The sequence below is a fragment of the Spinacia oleracea genome, chromosome 4 (genome assembly GCF_020520425.1).
Source record: "Spinacia oleracea cultivar Varoflay chromosome 4, BTI_SOV_V1, whole genome shotgun sequence".
In the NCBI taxonomy this organism is placed as follows: domain Eukaryota; kingdom Viridiplantae; phylum Streptophyta; class Magnoliopsida; order Caryophyllales; family Amaranthaceae; genus Spinacia; species Spinacia oleracea.
In genome coordinates this window covers 14,011,663-14,029,922 of record NC_079490.1, presented here as the reverse complement: position 1 = coordinate 14,029,922, position 18,260 = coordinate 14,011,663, and positions in this window count along the sequence as shown.

Genomic DNA, 18,260 nt, shown 5'->3' with positions numbered 1-18,260 from the left:
ACATATATTAGTTTTATAAGTTGAATGTAGTTGAACATGATTTTGTATAAGTTGAACATAAGATTTGAAAAATTGAACATCACCCAAAAGTGTTCTTATTTGTGAACATCATCTTTTATAAATTAAACATCATCTTTTATAAGTTGAACATAATGAGTTATAAACTGAACATGACAATATTTAGAAGGTGCCAATTTTGATATTTTAGTAAAGAATAATGAACACCTACTTATAAAATCTGAACATGATCTTTTAGTAAAGAATAATGAACATTAGTTTTAAAGAATGCTTTTGGCTCGTTGTTTGAAGGTATACTAATTTTTTTATTTTTTATTTTATTAATGTCGATGCTTGCCTTTTAGTTGAACATGATTCTGTATAAGTTGAACCTAAGACTAGAGAAACTGGACATCATACAAAGTGTTGAAGATGTCATAGTTTTATAGGTTAAATTTAGTTGTACATAATTCTTAATAAGTTGAACATGAGATTTGAGAAAGTGAACATCACACAAAAGTATTGAACATATATTAGTTTTATAAGTTAAATTTCGTTGAACAACATCACACCAAAGTGTTGAACATATCAGTTTTATAAGTTGAATTTAGTTGAACATGATTCTTTATAAGTTTAACACGAGAGTTGAAAAACTGAACATCACACAAAAGTGTTATTATTTGTGAACATCATCTTTTATAAGTTGAACATGATAAATTATAAACTGAACATAACAAATTCAGAATTAATATTCAGCAATAACTACCACAAGCACCACGAACAACAATCCCAACAACAACAACAACAACACAATATGAAGTTACCAAATGTAGTTCATTCTACAATTCCGAACATCGAACTTTATAAATCAAACATGAACGGTGATAGATCTAAAATCGCAGCATAAAATTGTTGTTTAAAAAAAATGAACACCTACATATATTATTTTGAACATCTCCATATATTAATTTGAACATCTCCAACCACGAAATCAATTAACGACAATATGTAAATTAAAATCACAATCAAATTTGGTGGCGAAACTACCAAATTATTAAACACGAATTCGCAGCAAAAACCTTGAATAAATGCAAATTAAAGATCAATTTACAAAGAAAACTCACGAATTTCACACAAATATGGATTGGCGTAAAGAGAGGAGAGAGATATGCGACGGATCTGATCAAAAATTCACCGAAATCGATCAGAAATTCGATATATTCGACCAGAAAATTGACAGATCTGACCAAAATTTGACATATCCGACCAAAAATTCGATAGATCTGACCATAGATTCGACGAATCCGACTAGAAATTCGCCGGAATCGCATGAGTAACCGTCACTGTGGAATCCATCGGAGTCAAATTGGAGGTGTAAAGAGAGATAAATATGTAGTTTGATGAGAGAGAATGTGGAGGTTTTGATGAAAGAGAAAATGGTGAGAGAAAAATAAAATGGGGTTTGATGAGAGAGAAAATGGGAAAAGGTTAGAGGAGAGAGAAAAGTGGGTATGTATAATGTAGTGTGTCTTGGCTCATATGCATCTAGAGATAGATGCATAGCTATGCAGCCATTAATTATTACAGCCAGCTCTGGTTGTACTCCCCAAAAACGACGCGCTCATATTGTTTGTTCATTCTTGACGACTGTTTGTTCTTTTTTATTGTACTGTTTGTTCTTTCTTGTTGTACTGTTTGTTCTTTCATGTTGTTTTTTAAATTCATCATCAAATTTTCATAATTGTTGTATTTTTTATTCTTTCTTCTGGAATTTTAGGTTCTTTTTTATATTGTTTGTTCTTTCTTGTTTATTTGTTTGTTTATAATAATCATATGGTAAATGTTCATAATTAAACTCTTCATTAATCTTTTATTCTTTCTTTTTTTATTGTTTGTTCTTTCTTGTTGTACTATTTGTTCTTTCTTGTTGTTTTTTAAATTCATTCATCAAACTTATTGTTGTATTGTTTGTTCTTTCATGTTGGCTTTAAAATTCATCATGAAATTGTTCATAATTGTTGTATTGTTTGTTCTTTTTTCTGGAATTTTATGTTTTTTTTTTATATTGTATGTTCTTTTTTGGTGAATTGTTTTTTCTTTCTTGTTTATTTGTTTGTTCATAATAATTATCTGCTTTATTGTTTGTTCATTCTTGTTGTATTGTTTGTTCTTTCATGTTGGCTTTAAAATTCATCATAAAATTGTTCACAATTGTTGTATTGTTTGTTCTTTTTTCTGGAATTTTATGTTCTTATTTATATTGTTTGTTCTTTTTTGTTGAATTATTTGTTCTTTCTTGTTTATTTGTTTGTTCACAATAAATATATGGTTAATGTTCATAATGAAATTGTTCACTTCATTGGTCTTTTATGTTTTTACAAGCGCCTATATTGTTTATTTCCAAATAAATAAATAAATGTTCATTTCCAAAATAGTAAATGTTCATTCCAAATAAATAAATAAATGTTCATTTTTGTAGTTTATTTCCAAATAAATAAATAAATGTTCATTTCCAAAATAGTAAATGTTCATTCCAAATAAATAAATATATGTTCATTTCCGAAATAGTAAATGTTCATTTTTGTACCAGTATTTGTTCTTTCTTGTTGTATTGTTTGTTATTTCATGTTGGCTTTAAAATTCATCTTAAAATTCTTCATAATTGTTGTATTGGTTGTTCTTTTTAATGGAATTTTATGTTCTTTTTTATATTGTTTGTTCTTTTTTGTTGAATTATTTGTTCTTTCTTGTTTATTTGTTTGTTCACAATAAATATATGGTTAATGTTCATAATGAAATTGTTCACTTCATTGGTTTTTTGTGTTTTTACAAGCGCCTATATTGTTTATTTCGAAATAAGTAAATAAATGTTCATTTTCAAAATAGTAAATGTTCATTCCAAATAAACAAATAAATGTTCATTTCCGAAATAGTAAATGTTCATTTTTGTAGTTTATTTCCAAATAAATAAATAAATGTTCATTTCCAAAATAGTAAATGTTCATTCCAAATAAATAAATAAATGTTCATTTTCGAAATAGTAAATGTTCATTTTTGTACCAGTATATTAATGTTCATTTTAAACAACACAAAACGACATCGTTTTGGATGGGGGTACAGCCAGCTTTGGCTATACCCGGGTATAGCAAAAAATTTGCGGTTAACGCATTGTTCACAATCAAAATACTCGTATGATTTAGTTATCCAACTCCAAGTGCATAATGCTAGCATTAATGGATTTTGATGTAGTAGTATATTGTGCCCCTTGTTTTTAATGAGCATATAGTTTAAATTCAAATAACACGTCAAAATATGATTTTGGTGCACAATGCTTAATGTGCACCTGTTTTACAAAGAACATATAGTTCAAATACAAAGAACATATTGTGTTAAAGTTCATGATCTAGCATGAACTCATTGTTGGAATAACAGTAAGAATAAGAGAGAATTGAAACTAGAGAGAAAAGAGAGAAAGTGTTTCTTATTGAATGAATGAATTAGAATGATTACAACAACAATTGGAACTATAAATACATGCTGATTGGTGAGGTGTCTCAACCAATCAGAGAGAAGTAAAAGTACAGCTCAACATCTACAACTTTCTCTTACAAAGATCAGTAGTATCTATTACATGTCAGCTAACAAACTGACTTCTAACTAACTCCCTAAATTCTAGGGATGGTTGTTAGAGCTGATGTCATCTGCCTGATGTCATGTGCTTCTAGAAGGCTCGTGCAGCTTCAATGACTTGCTTCCCTTTATGTGATGAAGTGTGTTGTGGACTGAGGATAATGCACACCAACACCCCCCCCCCCCTCAAACTTGGTATGGATAAGATATTGACCATGCCAAGTTTGGAAGACAAAGTTCTGTGTTGACAACCAGGAAGGATCTTGGTGAAAATGTCAGCAAGTTGGTGTGTAGTAGGAAGATATCTCCGTTGTAGAAGACCCTCAAGGACCTTATCCCTGGTGAAATGAAAATCCACCTCAATGTGTTTTGTCCTTTCATGAAAGATGGAATTTTTGGCTATATGAAGAGCAGATTGATTGTCACAATGGAGTTGAACAGGTTGTAGATCATGTATACCTAATTCATCCAATAGTCTAACCATCCAAGAAACCTCACTGGCATCCTGTGACATGGCTCTATATTCTGCTTCAGAAGAACTCCTAGACACAGTAGATTGCTTTTTAGACTTCCAGCTGATAGGAGAGTTACCTAGAAGGAGTATGTAACATGTGACTGATCTTCTGGTAGAAGAACAAGCTGCCCAATCAGAATCAGAAAAAGCTTGAAGGGTGAGATGATTTGCAGCTTTGAGGAGAATACCCTGGCCTGCTGTATGGTTAACATATCTTAAAGTGTGAGTGAGGGCATCAATGTGAGAAAGTTTAGGAGAGTACATAAACTGACTTAGAGATTGTACAGCAAATGCAAGGTCTGGTCTGGTATGGGTTAGAAAATTGAGCTTCCCAACATAACATCTGTATAATTCAGCATTGGGATAAGGTTCACCTTATGTAGAGAGTTTAAGATGCAGAGGAAAGGGAGCGAATGCAGGTTTAGAAATGTCAAGTTCACACTCAGATAGCAATTCTTTAGTATACTTTCTTTGAGTGAGAATGTAACCATCTGGTGTGTGAGTAACTTCAATGCCAAGGAAGTAGTTTAGTAAACCTAGATCCTTAATGCTGAAGGTGTTGTGAAGATGAGCTTTGAGAGAAGAAATTTCTGCCTCATCAGATCCTATGATGATGATATCATCCACATACACAGCAACAATTGTAATGTGTGATGACTGATGTTTGATGAAAAGAGAGTAATCATTTTTTGATTGCTTGTAACCTTGAGACTTGAGTTCATCAAGAAGACGAGCAAACCATTGTTTGGAGGCTTGTTTCAAGCCATAGAGTAACTTGGAAAGTTTGCAAACATGACCAGGAGGAGCAGTGACTCCCTCAGGAACCTTCATGTAAACCTCTTCATCCAACTTGCCATGAAGAAAGACATTATTTATATCTAATTGGAACAATTTTCAGTTTCTGCTAGCTGCAAGTGAAATCAGACATCTTACAGTAGACATCTTCACAACTAGAGAGAATGTTTCATGGTAATCAATACCATATTTCTAAGTGAAGCCCTTAGCAACCAATCTGGCCTTATATCTTTCTATAGTGCCATCTGCATGCTTTTTAATTCTGTACACCCACTTACATCCAATGGCCTTCTTGCCTTTGGGAAGTAGAACAAAATGATTTTTACTTAAAGTAGTGATTTCCTTTTCCATTGCATCTATCCAGTTAGTATCTGAAGCAGCTTCCTTGTAAGAGGTTGGCTCAACATGATGCAAAGAAGCATCAATTAGAACTTTTTGCTTATCAGGGAGACTGTCATAAGCAATAAGATTGCACCAGTGTTTGACAGGTTTAAAGCAAACAAAATCTTGTAAATGAGCTGGAGGTTTAGAAGTTCTTGTTGATCTTCTGCGAGGTTGACCAGTAGGTTCAGGTTGATTAAGGAGGGGTGAAGAAGAAGTGTTAGATACTGTGGGTGAAGACATAGGAGTGAAGGAAATAATGCCCTTGGTCCAAGTATGCATTCTATGATAAGTCTAATAAATGCGGTTCAGTATTAATTAACAAGTTAATAATTCAGTGAGATCAAGTGAGCTGAATGCCTAGCTAGAGGTCGCTTCAGTTCAAGTGGAATTAATGATATTAATCCACAGCTTACTCTTGACTGAACCCGTAGGGTCACACAAATAGTACGTAAACGGATCAAGTATTTAATGACATTAAATACTCTATCTATGGATATTCGGAATCGACGGATCTTGGTTTCAGTGGGAGCTGAGATCGTCACAGGCAAGAAATGAATGCTCCGGAAACGATAATATTGCCGGAAACGGAAATATGGATCGTATCGGAAATATAAATATTATCCAAGTCGTAGATGTTGCCGGAAACGGAAACATGGTACGTATCGGAAAATATTATCGGAAATGGAAATATTGCCAGAATCGGAAATATTGCCGGAAACGGAAATATTGTCAGAATCGGAAATATTATCGGAATCGGAAAATAATTCCGGAAACGGAAATATTAAATATTTGTTCGAAACGGAAATTAATTCCGGAATCGGAAATATTAAATATTGTTCGTATCGGAAATGAATTCCGGAATCGGAAATTTAATCGGAAGCGTATCGTACGAAAAAGCATCGGACGAGGCCTGCCGGACGAGGGCCCAGCACGAAGCCAGGCCATCGCCCAGCAAGCCAAGCGCGCCACACAAACAGCCACGCCAGGCCCAGCGCAAGGCCAGGCCCAGCAGGCCGTGGCAGCGCGCACAGCGCGCACAGCGCGCGCGGGTGCTTGCGTGGGCTTGTGGCTCGCGCAGGCCTCGCTGCGTGGGCTGCTGCTCGCACGCACGCATGGGCGGCCCATCGTGGCTGCCGTGTGTGTGTGCGTAAGTGTTTGTGTTCGTGCACGTTTCCTAAAACGTGCAGAGTTCGGTTAATGATTAAATTCCTAATTCTATTTGATAAATTAATTAAATTAGAGTTCTTGTAGGATTCTAGGTTTAATTAATTTGTATCTGAATAGGATTCCAATTCCCTTTCCATAACCCTATAAATATGTGGCCTGGGTTCACAATTTATAACGAGTTTAAAAGTATTCAAAGTGAGTTTTTGAGAGAAAAATTCAGCCACACATCTTGCTCAAAAGTGCCGAAAATTCTAGTACCTTAAGGGCGATTCTAGTTGGTCAATCTTAAGGCGGATCCGGACGTGCTGTGGACAATCTACGGAGGGACGACACTTGGAGTTCTAAAGACTTGTTCTTGCTCGGTTCGGGCGCAGCTAGGGAGGGCACGCAACAAAGAGTATGCATCTAAATTATGCTATATGATTATGTGTAAATAATATGTAATCCTGGGTTAATGGTTGTTTCCGCATGATTTATGTAATATCATATGTATCATAACCTAACAATGGTATCACGAGCCCCTTATTATTTTCATAATCTAAATTGCATGAACATGGTTAAATATTACAAATTTGCAAGAATTAAAAGGGGTGATTAATTTTCGTAATTGTTAATTAATTGCAAATTGCGTTTATTTAATTATACGTACGCAGTTTTTCGGCAGTTTCTTCGTTACTCATCCAAATCGAGTGATTTTTGTGTCAATTTCGCCGAACCCAGAATTCTCAAATTCGAAGCCTAACTATGACTTTTCGGAGGTTTTAGTTTTTCGAATGCAAAATTTCGTAAATTTAAGATGTTAAATTAAATATTTGCGATTCTTGTTGATAAATCTTGAATTTTTGATTGACCTACTGCATATGTTTAACAAGTTTGAATGCCTAGTCTTGTTAATTATGCAATCTAATTTGTAATTATGATTAATTTGTTGAAAATTAGAATAATTTAGAATTAATTTGATTTTCATAATTAATTATAATTTAATTAGAAACCTATGATTAAAAACCACCATAAAAATTGTAAATTTATGATAAATTTTAAATTTTTATGACCTAGACTTGAATCCATAACAATCGGAAATCAATTGAATAATAAATTTTCGATTTTTCGCCCTAAAATTATGAAATTAATAATATTTATTAATTTGTCATTAATTTTATAAATTTTAAATTTTTTATGCGATTCGTTCATATAACTTGCACGCACAAAGCAATGGACGCTTCGTGTTACCCTTAAGGGGTGTTGTATAATGCGGGCATGCGACGACGAGCAAGGGAGCTCGTCGCCCGTGCGGCACGAATGCAATGAGCAAGGGCGTAGTGCACGAGCACAAGGCAGCAGCCCTGCCTTGTGTCGTGGGCCACGAGCAATGGACGAATGGGCATGGGCGAAAGGCAAGCCAAGGCAGTCGCGTGTGGGCAGCAAGCGAGCTGCGCCACAACGCGCGCTGCCTCGCGCAAGAGCGCGCAGCCTCGCGCGCAGCGAGCGCAAGCTCGCGTGCCACGAGCGCTGCGCCCAGCGTTTCTCGCGCGCACAGCGAGCGATGGCTCGCGCGCACAGCGAGCGATGTCGCGCGCCCAGCGAGCGATGTCGCGCGCCCAGCGAGCGATGGCTTGCGCGCACAGCAAGCGCTGGCGAGCGCGCACTGCGAGCGATGGCTCGCGTGCGACGAGCGCTGGCGCGCGCGCAGCGAGCACCACAGCGTGCGGAGGCTTGCGATGGTGATGCAGCAGCTATGCGACGAGCGCATGGGCTGCGCGCACATGGCCAGCGATGGCTGTGTGCGTGCGGCCCATGGGCGTGCAATGCGTAGGGTGTTTGCGTTGCGATTAGATCGTTTTGAATGTTTAATTTGAAAATTTTCAGTTTACGTAATTTTAATTAATTTTAAAATTAATAATTTAAATTATTTTCTTGGATTTTAATTTTGAATATTGTAATTATAATAAATGTTATTTATTCTAATTATTTTACTAAAATTAAAATCATGAATTAATTTAAATAACGACTGAAATTAAATTAAACTTTTTGGATTCAATTATAAATTTATATGAGCTTTAAATTTTAATTAAATTTGTATGTTTCCAGTTAGACTAGAAATACATTTTTATGTTTAAAATTAGTAAAGCATATGAATTTATTGGTTTAAGTGGGAGCGCTTTTTAGTCATAAACTCTTGATTAGGTCTACAAATCCTTAAGGTTAAAACAACTTGATTAGAATTAATAAGGACTGAATAATTGGTAGATTATTGGTGCCCTTGATTAATTGCTGCAAATGTTTACGTGATGCATAATGTGTTTTACTAACCAGCTATGTGGGCCATTCATGATAATGAATGGGTGAATGGTATATATTGTATATGTACTGTTTTGCAGGTTATGAAGTGACTAGTATGGCCCAAATAGGATAGAAAATATGGTCTGCGTACCATTAATTTGAATGTAATTGGTCTGAAGTACCAAAGTTATTTTTCAATTCAAATATGGTCTGCGTACCATCAAATAGTTGTAATTAGTTATAGCTTATCCTATTTGAAGAAAATGGTGCCTCCCACGGAGATTTTCAAGACGGACTTTGAAGTTAAAGCTTCAAGATGAAGTCGGGCCATACTAGATCACAAATATCTTATGCATGTTTTAAGTTATTTATTGCTTTTAAATATGTCTTAAAATGCATGAGATCAAAAGCTTGATTATGTTGCATGATTAAGGATTTTAGTTCACTTAAAATCTAACCAACATAGTAAGAGCCTTAAGTTCCAAACTTAAAAATTGAGTTAAAAGGTGCCATGCCAAAATATACACTTGCTTGGATATCCTTTACATCAATCTAGTAATAGTTTTCGCTCAGCGAGGTGTTACTTATTGGTCCTAAAGGGGCAAGGTACACAAACAATTGTGAGTACATGTTAGTTTTGGTAAAACTCAATGATATAAGTAAGGAGTCCTTTTATGTCGTAGCAAAATCGATAGGTTTACCTAATAAGTCCTTAGACGTACCTATCAACCAAGAATAGTTTCTAGACTATTAGCAAAAGGCTTTTGCTTACCTAAAATGTTTTAGGATTAAGTCGACAAACTGTGCTTAGTTCTTCAATGATTTTAGGATCTTGGAATCATTTTATTCACACCTGCCGGAACACATAACTTGAATAAAATGCTTAATAAACATTGAATTATGCATGTATGCTAGAATTTAAGTTTATTAAGAGAAACTGTGAATGGTTATTTATTTGTTTATTCTTTTCAATTGTAGTTTTTAATATGGCAAACAACAATTCATTCAACATTCGATCAATTCTCGAAAAGGAGAAGTTGAACGGGAAAAACTTCCTTGACTGGCAAAGGAACTTGCAAATAGTTCTTATGCAGGAAGAAAAGGAGTATGTCCTAGATGAGGCGATGCCCGAAGCTGCAGGCGACGGGGTCACTCAGGCAGCCCTCAATCGTTGGATTGATGCCAACAAGGATGTGAAATGTCTAATGCTCGCCACCATGAGTGCGGATCTGCAGAAAACGTTCATCAACTCAGATGCTTTCACAATCATCAGTGAGTTGAAGAACATGTTCCAAGATCTGGCTCGAGTCGAAAGATTCGAGACTCATAGGCAAATTCTTGAGACCAAGCTTAAGAAAGGCGAGCCCGTAAGTCCACATGTTCTCAAAATGATTGGACTCATTGAGAATATGAGTCGGCTGGATCAGCAATTTTCTCAGGAAATGGCTATAGACACCATCCTCCATTTTCTTCATAGCGGGTATGATCAGTTCAAACTGAACTACAGTATGAATAGTCTGGACAAAACGCTCACTGAGCTTCACGGTATGCTGAAGACCGCTGAAAAGACGCTCAAAAGTGATAAGCAGGATGTGCTTATGGTGCGTGGGGGCAAGTTCAAGAAATCTGGAAAGAAGAGGAATGCTAAGAAAGGTGGCAACAAGGCCAGCCCAACTAAGCAAACTGGCGCCAAATCTGCAAAGAGGAAGGTCAGTCAACCCACTTCTGAATCCGAATGCTTCTACTGCAAGAAGAAGGGGCATTGGAAGAGAGATTGCTTGAAGCTAAAGGAAGATCAGAAGAACGGAACAGTCGTTCCATCTTCAGGTATTTTCGTTATAGACTGTATACTTGCTAATTCAACTTCTTGGGTATTAGATACAGGTTGTGGCTCACACTTATGTTCTAATCCACAGGGACTAAGAAGAAGTAGAAAGTTAAGCAAGGGTGAAGTCGACCTACGAGTGGGAAATGGAGCACGGATTGCTGCATTAGCTGTAGGAACTTACTATTTGTCGTTGCCCTCCGGGCTAGTTTTGGAACTGGAAGAATGTTTCCATGTTCCTAGTCTTACTAAAAACATCATTTCAGTTTCTTGATTAGATGCTAAGGGATTTTCCTTTTTAATAAAAGACAATAGTTGTTCGTTTTATTTTAAAGAGATGTTTTATGGATCTGCTAGATTAGTCAATGGACTTTATTTATTAGATCACGACAAACAAGTATATAACATAAATACCAAAAAGGCCAAAAAGGATGATTCAGATCTCACCTATCTGTGGCATTGTCGATTAGGCCATGTAAACTTGAAACGCTTAGAAAGACTTCAAAAGGAAGGAATTCTAGAGCCATTTGACTTAGAGGATTATGGTAAATGCGAATCATGTTTACTTGGCAAAATGACAAAGCAACCTTTCTCTAAAGTTGGAGAAAGAGCAAATGAACTATTGGGTTTAATCCATACAGATGTATGTGGACCAATGAGTACAAATGCTAGAGGTGGTTTCAGCTACTTTATCACTTTCACTGATGACTTCAGTAGGTATGGTTATGTCTACCTAATGAAGCATAAGTCTGAATCCTTTGACAAATTCAAGGAATTTCAGAGTGAAGTAGAGAATCAATTAGGCAAGAAGATTAAGGCACTGCGGTCTGATAGAGGCGGTGAATATCTGAGCTATGAATTTGATGACCATCTGAAAGAATGTGGAATTCTATCAGAATTGACTCCTCCTGGAACACCACAATGGAATGGTGTGTCGGAACGGAGGAACAGAACCTTGCTAGACATGGTCAGGTCAATGATGGGTCAGGCCGAACTTCCATTAGAATTTTGGGGACATGCACTAAATACAGCTGCACTCACTATAAATAGAGCTCCGTCTAAAGATGTCGAAAAGACTCCATACGAATTATGGTTTGGAAAGCCTCCAAATGTGTCTTTTCTTAAGATTTGGGGATGTGAAGTATACGTCAAACGATTAATTTCAGACAAACTTCATCCAAAATCTGACAAATGTATCCTTGTGGGCTATCCAAAGGAAACAAAGGGGTATTACTTCTACAATACATCTGAGAACAAAGTGTTTGTTGCTCGAGATGGTGTCTTTTTGGAGAAAGATCACATTTCCAAAATGACAAGTGGGAGAAAAGTAGACCTCGAAGAAATTCGAGTCGAACAACAAACTCTAGAGAATGCTCAAGATGACATTCAGGATGAAACTCAGAGATCTTTAGAAGAATCTGGTGAGAATCATGGTCAATCTAGAAATGTTACCCCGCGTAGATCGCAAAGATATAGATCTCAACCGGAAAGGTACTTAGGTATTTTGACGAACGAGAGCTATGACGTTCTATTACTTGAAAGTGATGAACCTGCGACTTACAAACAAGCTATGACGAGCCCTAGCTCCAAGCAATGGCAAGAAGCCATGCAATCTGAATTAGACTCCATGTCTGAAAACCAAGTATGGGATTTGGTCGATTTGCCAGATGGCTATCAAGCCATTGGAAGCAAATGGGTTTTCAAACTAAAAAAGGACAAGGATGGGAAACTTGAAGTTTTCAAAGCTAGATTGGTTGCAAAAGGTTACAGGCAAGTCCACGGTGTGGATTACGATGAAACCTTTTCACCAGTTGCAATGCTAAAGTCTATTCGGATAATGTTAGCAATCGCTGCATATTACGATTACGAAATATGGCAGATGGATGTCAAAACTGCTTTCTTAAACGGCATTTTAACAGAAACTGTGTTTATGACACAGCCTGAAGGTTTTGAGGATCCAAAGAATGCTAAGAAGGTATGCAAGCTAAAGAAATCAATCTACGGATTGAAGCAGGCATCCAGGAGCTGGAATATACGTTTTGATGAAGCAGTCAGTGACTTTGGTTTTATCAAGAACGCAGACGAATCTTGTGTATACAAGAAGGTCAGTGGGAGCAAAATTGCTTTCCTAGTATTATATGTCGACGACATATTGCTTATCGGAAATGACATTCCTATGTTGAACTCTGTCAAGATTTGGCTTGGGAAATGTTTTTCGATGAAGGATCTAGGAGAAGCACAATACATATTGGGCATCAAGATTTACAGAGATAGATCTAAAAAGATGATTGGACTTAGTCAAAGCACTTATATCAATAAGGTGCTTGATAGGTTCAAGATGGCGGACTCCAAGCGAGGCTACCTACCCATGTCTCATGGAATGACTCTAAGCAAGACTCAGTGCCCAAAAACACTTGATGAGCGTAGACGAATGAATGGGATTCCATATGCATCATTAATTGGTTCAATAATGTATGCTATGATATGTACACGCCCGGATGTTGCGTACGCACTCAGTGCTAAGAGCAGATACCAGTCAGACCCAGGAGAGGCGCATTGGACTGCTGCCAAGAACATTCTGAAGTACCTGAAAAGGCACAAAGATGACTTCCTGGTCTATGGTGGAGATGATGAATTAATTGTTAAAGGCTATACGGACGCAAGTTTCCAAACCGACAAAGATGATTTCAGATCACAGTCTGGGTTTGTCTTCTGCCTCAACGGAGGAGCAGTAAGCTGGAAAAGTGCTAAGCAAAGCACCATTGCGGATTCTACAACTGAAGCGGAGTACATTGCTGCACATGAAGCAGCAAAGGAAGCTATATGGCTAAGGAAGTTCATAGGTGAACTTGGTGTAGTCCCCTCCATTAAAGGACCAATAGCCCTGTATTGTGATAATAACGGAGCTATTGCACAGGCAAAAGAGCCTAGACACCACCAGAGAGTCAAGCATGTACTTCGTAGATTTCACCTTCTACGAGAGTTCGTTGAAAGAAAAGAAGTCGAGATAAGCAAAATTGGAACTGATGACAACATATCAGATCCATTAACTAAACCTCTGCCGCTAGCGAAGCACAACTCGCACACTGCAGCTATGGGAATCAAGCATATTGGAGAATGGCTTTGATGTCTCTGTTTAATGTTTTGAAGTTTTAGAGTTTAAATCTTTGTAAAACATTATTGGTTAATCATTCAAAATAAATGAAAAGAATTCATTTTTCCATTTAATTTGTGGTTTATTAAATGATGAGTCCCTTCAACTTGACGATATATTCAAGATAGACTGTCAGGACCAGTCCTGTGACTAAGAAATGTCTATCAAGTGAACTTGAATGTCAAAGGTTGAAAATGGTCCCTAATCGGAGTTTTCTATAAAATTGGACGCATAGAAAACGTTAGACGATTAGAATGCAAGATGACTAGTAGTTATGTTTCTTGAACTATGTGGACATGGCAATGTCATAATCATTTGCATAGATACTTACTTTGGGAAGACTAGTATCGGACAAGACCTATGAAACTTTACTGTAAGAGATGAAAGTCTGTCATAAGTAAATTTCATTAAATTATTAGACACTAAATCCTCAATACCTGAGTGATTTGAGATTACTTGTTTGAGAACTGGTTGCTTTGACGTTGACCAACCGTCGCACCGTAAAAGGAGGCTATAAAGGCAACGCTCAGGTAATCACCTATCAAACGAAGTCTAATCTCAAGATCGCAAGATTGGGATTGTCCTCCCATAAATCGGGATGAGATGCTTAAAAGTTGTACAAGGCCACTCGGAGAGCTAGAAACTGTGAAATGCATGGCCGTGCTCGGATGAATCATAGGCTATGATTATCTGTTTATTTGATCAGTTGAACTCTGAAACCGAGGAACACCTCTGGACATAATAAGGATGACAACTCTTACCTTATGTTCAAGAGCAAGCATCAAGCGACAAAGGAATTAGGAAATGCACACTTGTCCCTAAGGACAAGTGGGAGACTGAAGGAAATAATGCCCTTGGTCCAAGTATGCATTCTATGATAAGTCTAATAAATGCGGTTCAGTATTAATTAACAAGTTAATAATTCAGTGAGATCAAGTGAGCTGAATGCCTAGCTAGAGGCCGCTTCAGTTCAAGTGGAATTAATGATATTAATCCACAGCTTACTCTTGACTGAACCCGTAGGGTCACACAAATAGTACGTAAACGGATCAAGTATTTAATGGCATTAAATACTCTATCTATGGATATTCGGAATCGACGGATCTTGGTTTCAGTGGGAGCTGAGATCGTCACAGGCAAGAAATGAATGCTCCGGAAACGATAATATTGCCGGAAACGGAAATATGGATCGTATCGGAAATATAAATATTATCCAAGTCGTAGATGTTGCCGGAAACGGAAACATGGTACGTATCGGAAAATATTATCGGAAATGGAAATATTGCCAGAATCGGAAATATTGCCGGAAACGGAAATATTGTCAGAATCGGAAATATTATCGGAATCGGAAAATAATTCCGGAAACGGAAATATTAAATATTTGTTCGAAACGGAAATTAATTCCGGAATCGGAAATATTAAATATTGTTCGTATCGGAAATGAATTCCGGAATCGGAAATTTAATCGGAAGCGTATCGTACGAAAAAGCATCGGACGAGGCCTGCCGGACGAGGGCCCAGCACGAAGCCAGGCCATCGCCCAGCAAGCCAAGCGCGCCACACAAACAGCCACGCCAGGCCCAGCGCAAGGCCAGGCCCAGCAGGCCGTGGCAGCGCGCACAGCGCGCACAGCGCGCGCGGGTGCTTGCGTGGGCTTGTGGCTCGCGCAGGCCTCGCTGCGTGGGCTGCTGCTCGCACGTACGCATGGGCGGCCCATCGTGGCTGCCGTGTGTGTGTGCGTAAGTGTTTGTGTTCGTGCACGTTTCCTAAAACGTGCAGAGTTCGGTTAATGATTAAATTCCTAATTCTATTTGATAAATTAATTAAATTAGAGTTCTTGTAGGATTCTAGGTTTAATTAATTTGTATCTGAATAGGATTCCAATTCCCTTTCCATAACCCTATAAATATGTGGCCTGGGTTCACAATTTATAATGAGTTTAAAAGTATTCAAAGTGAGTTTTTGAGAGAAAAATTCAGCCACACATCTTGCTCAAAAGTGCCGAAAATTCTAGTACCTTAAGGGCGATTCTAGTTGGTCAATCTTAAGGCGGATCCGGACGTGCTGTGGACTATCTACGGAGGGACGACACTTGGAGTCCTAAAGACTTGTTCTTGCTCGGTTCGGGCGCAGCTAGGGAGGGCACGCAACAAAGAGTATGCATCTAAATTATGCTATATGATTATGTGTAAATAATATGTATTCCTGGGTTAATGGTTGTTTCCGCATGATTTATGTAATATCATATGTATCATAACCTAACAAGGAGAAGATAGATGAGATGATATTGGTGCTGGAGAAGTGATAGGAGTTGTAGAACAAGTATTTGAATATGTGTTAGGAGTATCAAATAGAGGTTATCTGAATTAAGATCAGTATGTTCTGAAAAGGATGTGACAATAGGAAGAAAGAATTTATTATCATAGGTTGATTTAGGAGTGGAAGAATAATGAAAAGGAAAATGATGTTCATAGAATGTAACATCTCTGGAAGTAAGAATTTTATTAGTTGAGAGATTTAAAACTTTATAGGCCTTTTGAGTGGAAGGATAGCCAATGAAAACACAAGGGTCAGCTTTTGGATCAAATTTGGATTTGTGAACTTTAGAAGTTGTAATGTAGCACAAGCAACCAAATACCCTCAAATGAGACAGATTAGGTTTGGTCTTGAACAACTGTTCATAGGGAGTGGAGAAATTGATGCTTTTCAGTGGCATTCTGTTGATTAAATAGGTTGCAGCAAGGACACAACTACTCCAGTATTTGTTAGGTAATTTAGATTGAAAAGACAATGCTCTAGCTGTTTCAAGTAAGTGCTTATGTTTTCTTTCAACAACACCATTTTGTTAAGGTGTGTGACTACAACTTGTTTGTCCCAAAATGCCTTTTCTGAGGAATAAATCTTTCATGCCACCCTCAGTTAGACCAGGTGCATTATCTGATCTCACATATTTGACTGTAGTCCCAAAATGATTCTCAACATATAACAAAAACTGAGACATGATCTGATCTGAATCTGTTTTATTTCTCATGAGGTGTGTCCAAGTCATTCTAGTATAGTCATCAACAATAGTGAGAAACTGATTACACTTAGATGAATCAAGAAAAGAATAAGGCCCCCATACATCAATATGCAACAATTCAAAAGGCTTAGTGGTCTTGATATAACTACTTGGAAAAGGCAATCTAGTTTGTTTTGCCATATGACATATCTGGCAAAAGGTTTCAGCTAAGCAACCATGTACATCAACTCCTGTCAGTCCCTTTATTTTACCAAAAGACATATGTCCTAATCTAAGGTGCTATAACTTGGCTTCCTGCACTGCAGCAGACTTGGTAGTAGACAAAGCAAAAGGTTTTGAAACTATTTTATTCTCTAGTGTCAACAAATCTTCACTCAAGCTGTACAGACCCTTCTCCAACTTACCAAGCAGAATATGCTTGTTCTTGGAAAGGTCCTAAATATAGCATTCACCATTTGTAAATGAAACTGAGCAATTAACATCATAACACAGTTTAGAAATAGATATAAGATTAAACTGGAACCCTGGAACATGCAAAACATTTCTGAGAATGATTCCTCCACCTAAGTGTACTGAACCCTTGTTCTTTACTTGCAATTCAGTTCCATTAGCTATAGTGATTGTATGTTGTCCATCATGCATAGGTTCAAATGATGTAAAAAGAGACAAGTCTGAACACATGTGGTCACTAGCACCACTATCTAATATCCACTTTAATCTGATATTAGATAGGAGACAGAATGTACCTTGAGGTTGATAACTGGTTGCCAATCTAAGTGAGTGAGTACTTGAATGCTCAACTTGACTAGCAGTTTGTTGGCTATGCAGACACTTCATTAATTGACTGTATTGTTCTTCAGTGAAAGAGGCATGGACTATACCAGATTCTGAACCTTCTTGAGTGTCTTGAGAAACATAGCCATCCAACTTGGCTGCTGCTGCAACTCTCTTTCCTTTTCCTTTAAAATCCTTTGGATAACCATGAAGTTTCCAGCACTTATCAATAGTATGATATCTCATTTTGAAGTGCTCACAAAATAGATTGTTTCTGGTGTTGTGATCACTAGAATTTCTGAATTGATTTCCAGTTCCTGCATATTGAGAACTTGAACCAGAATTAAACTGACTCCTATAAGGTCTGTTGTCAAATCTTCTAGCACTGAATGCACTAGATTCTGAGTGTATCTGAACTCTATGATTATTCACTTCTTTCTGTTGTTCTTCTTGAAGTAGTAGGCCATAGGCTTTTGAGATGGTAGGCAATGGATTCATCATGTGTATAGTACTTTTAGGATGTTCATATTTCTGATTTAATTTCATAAGAAATTGAATTAGCCTTTGGTTCGATCTGCTGAGTTTTGAGTAACTGCTGTGTGAGTGTGCAACTACAGCCAGTGCATACACATACATGCAATGGTTCTAAGCCATCCAGATGATCCCATTGTTAGGTTATGATACATATGACAATTCATAAATCATACGGAAAAACCAT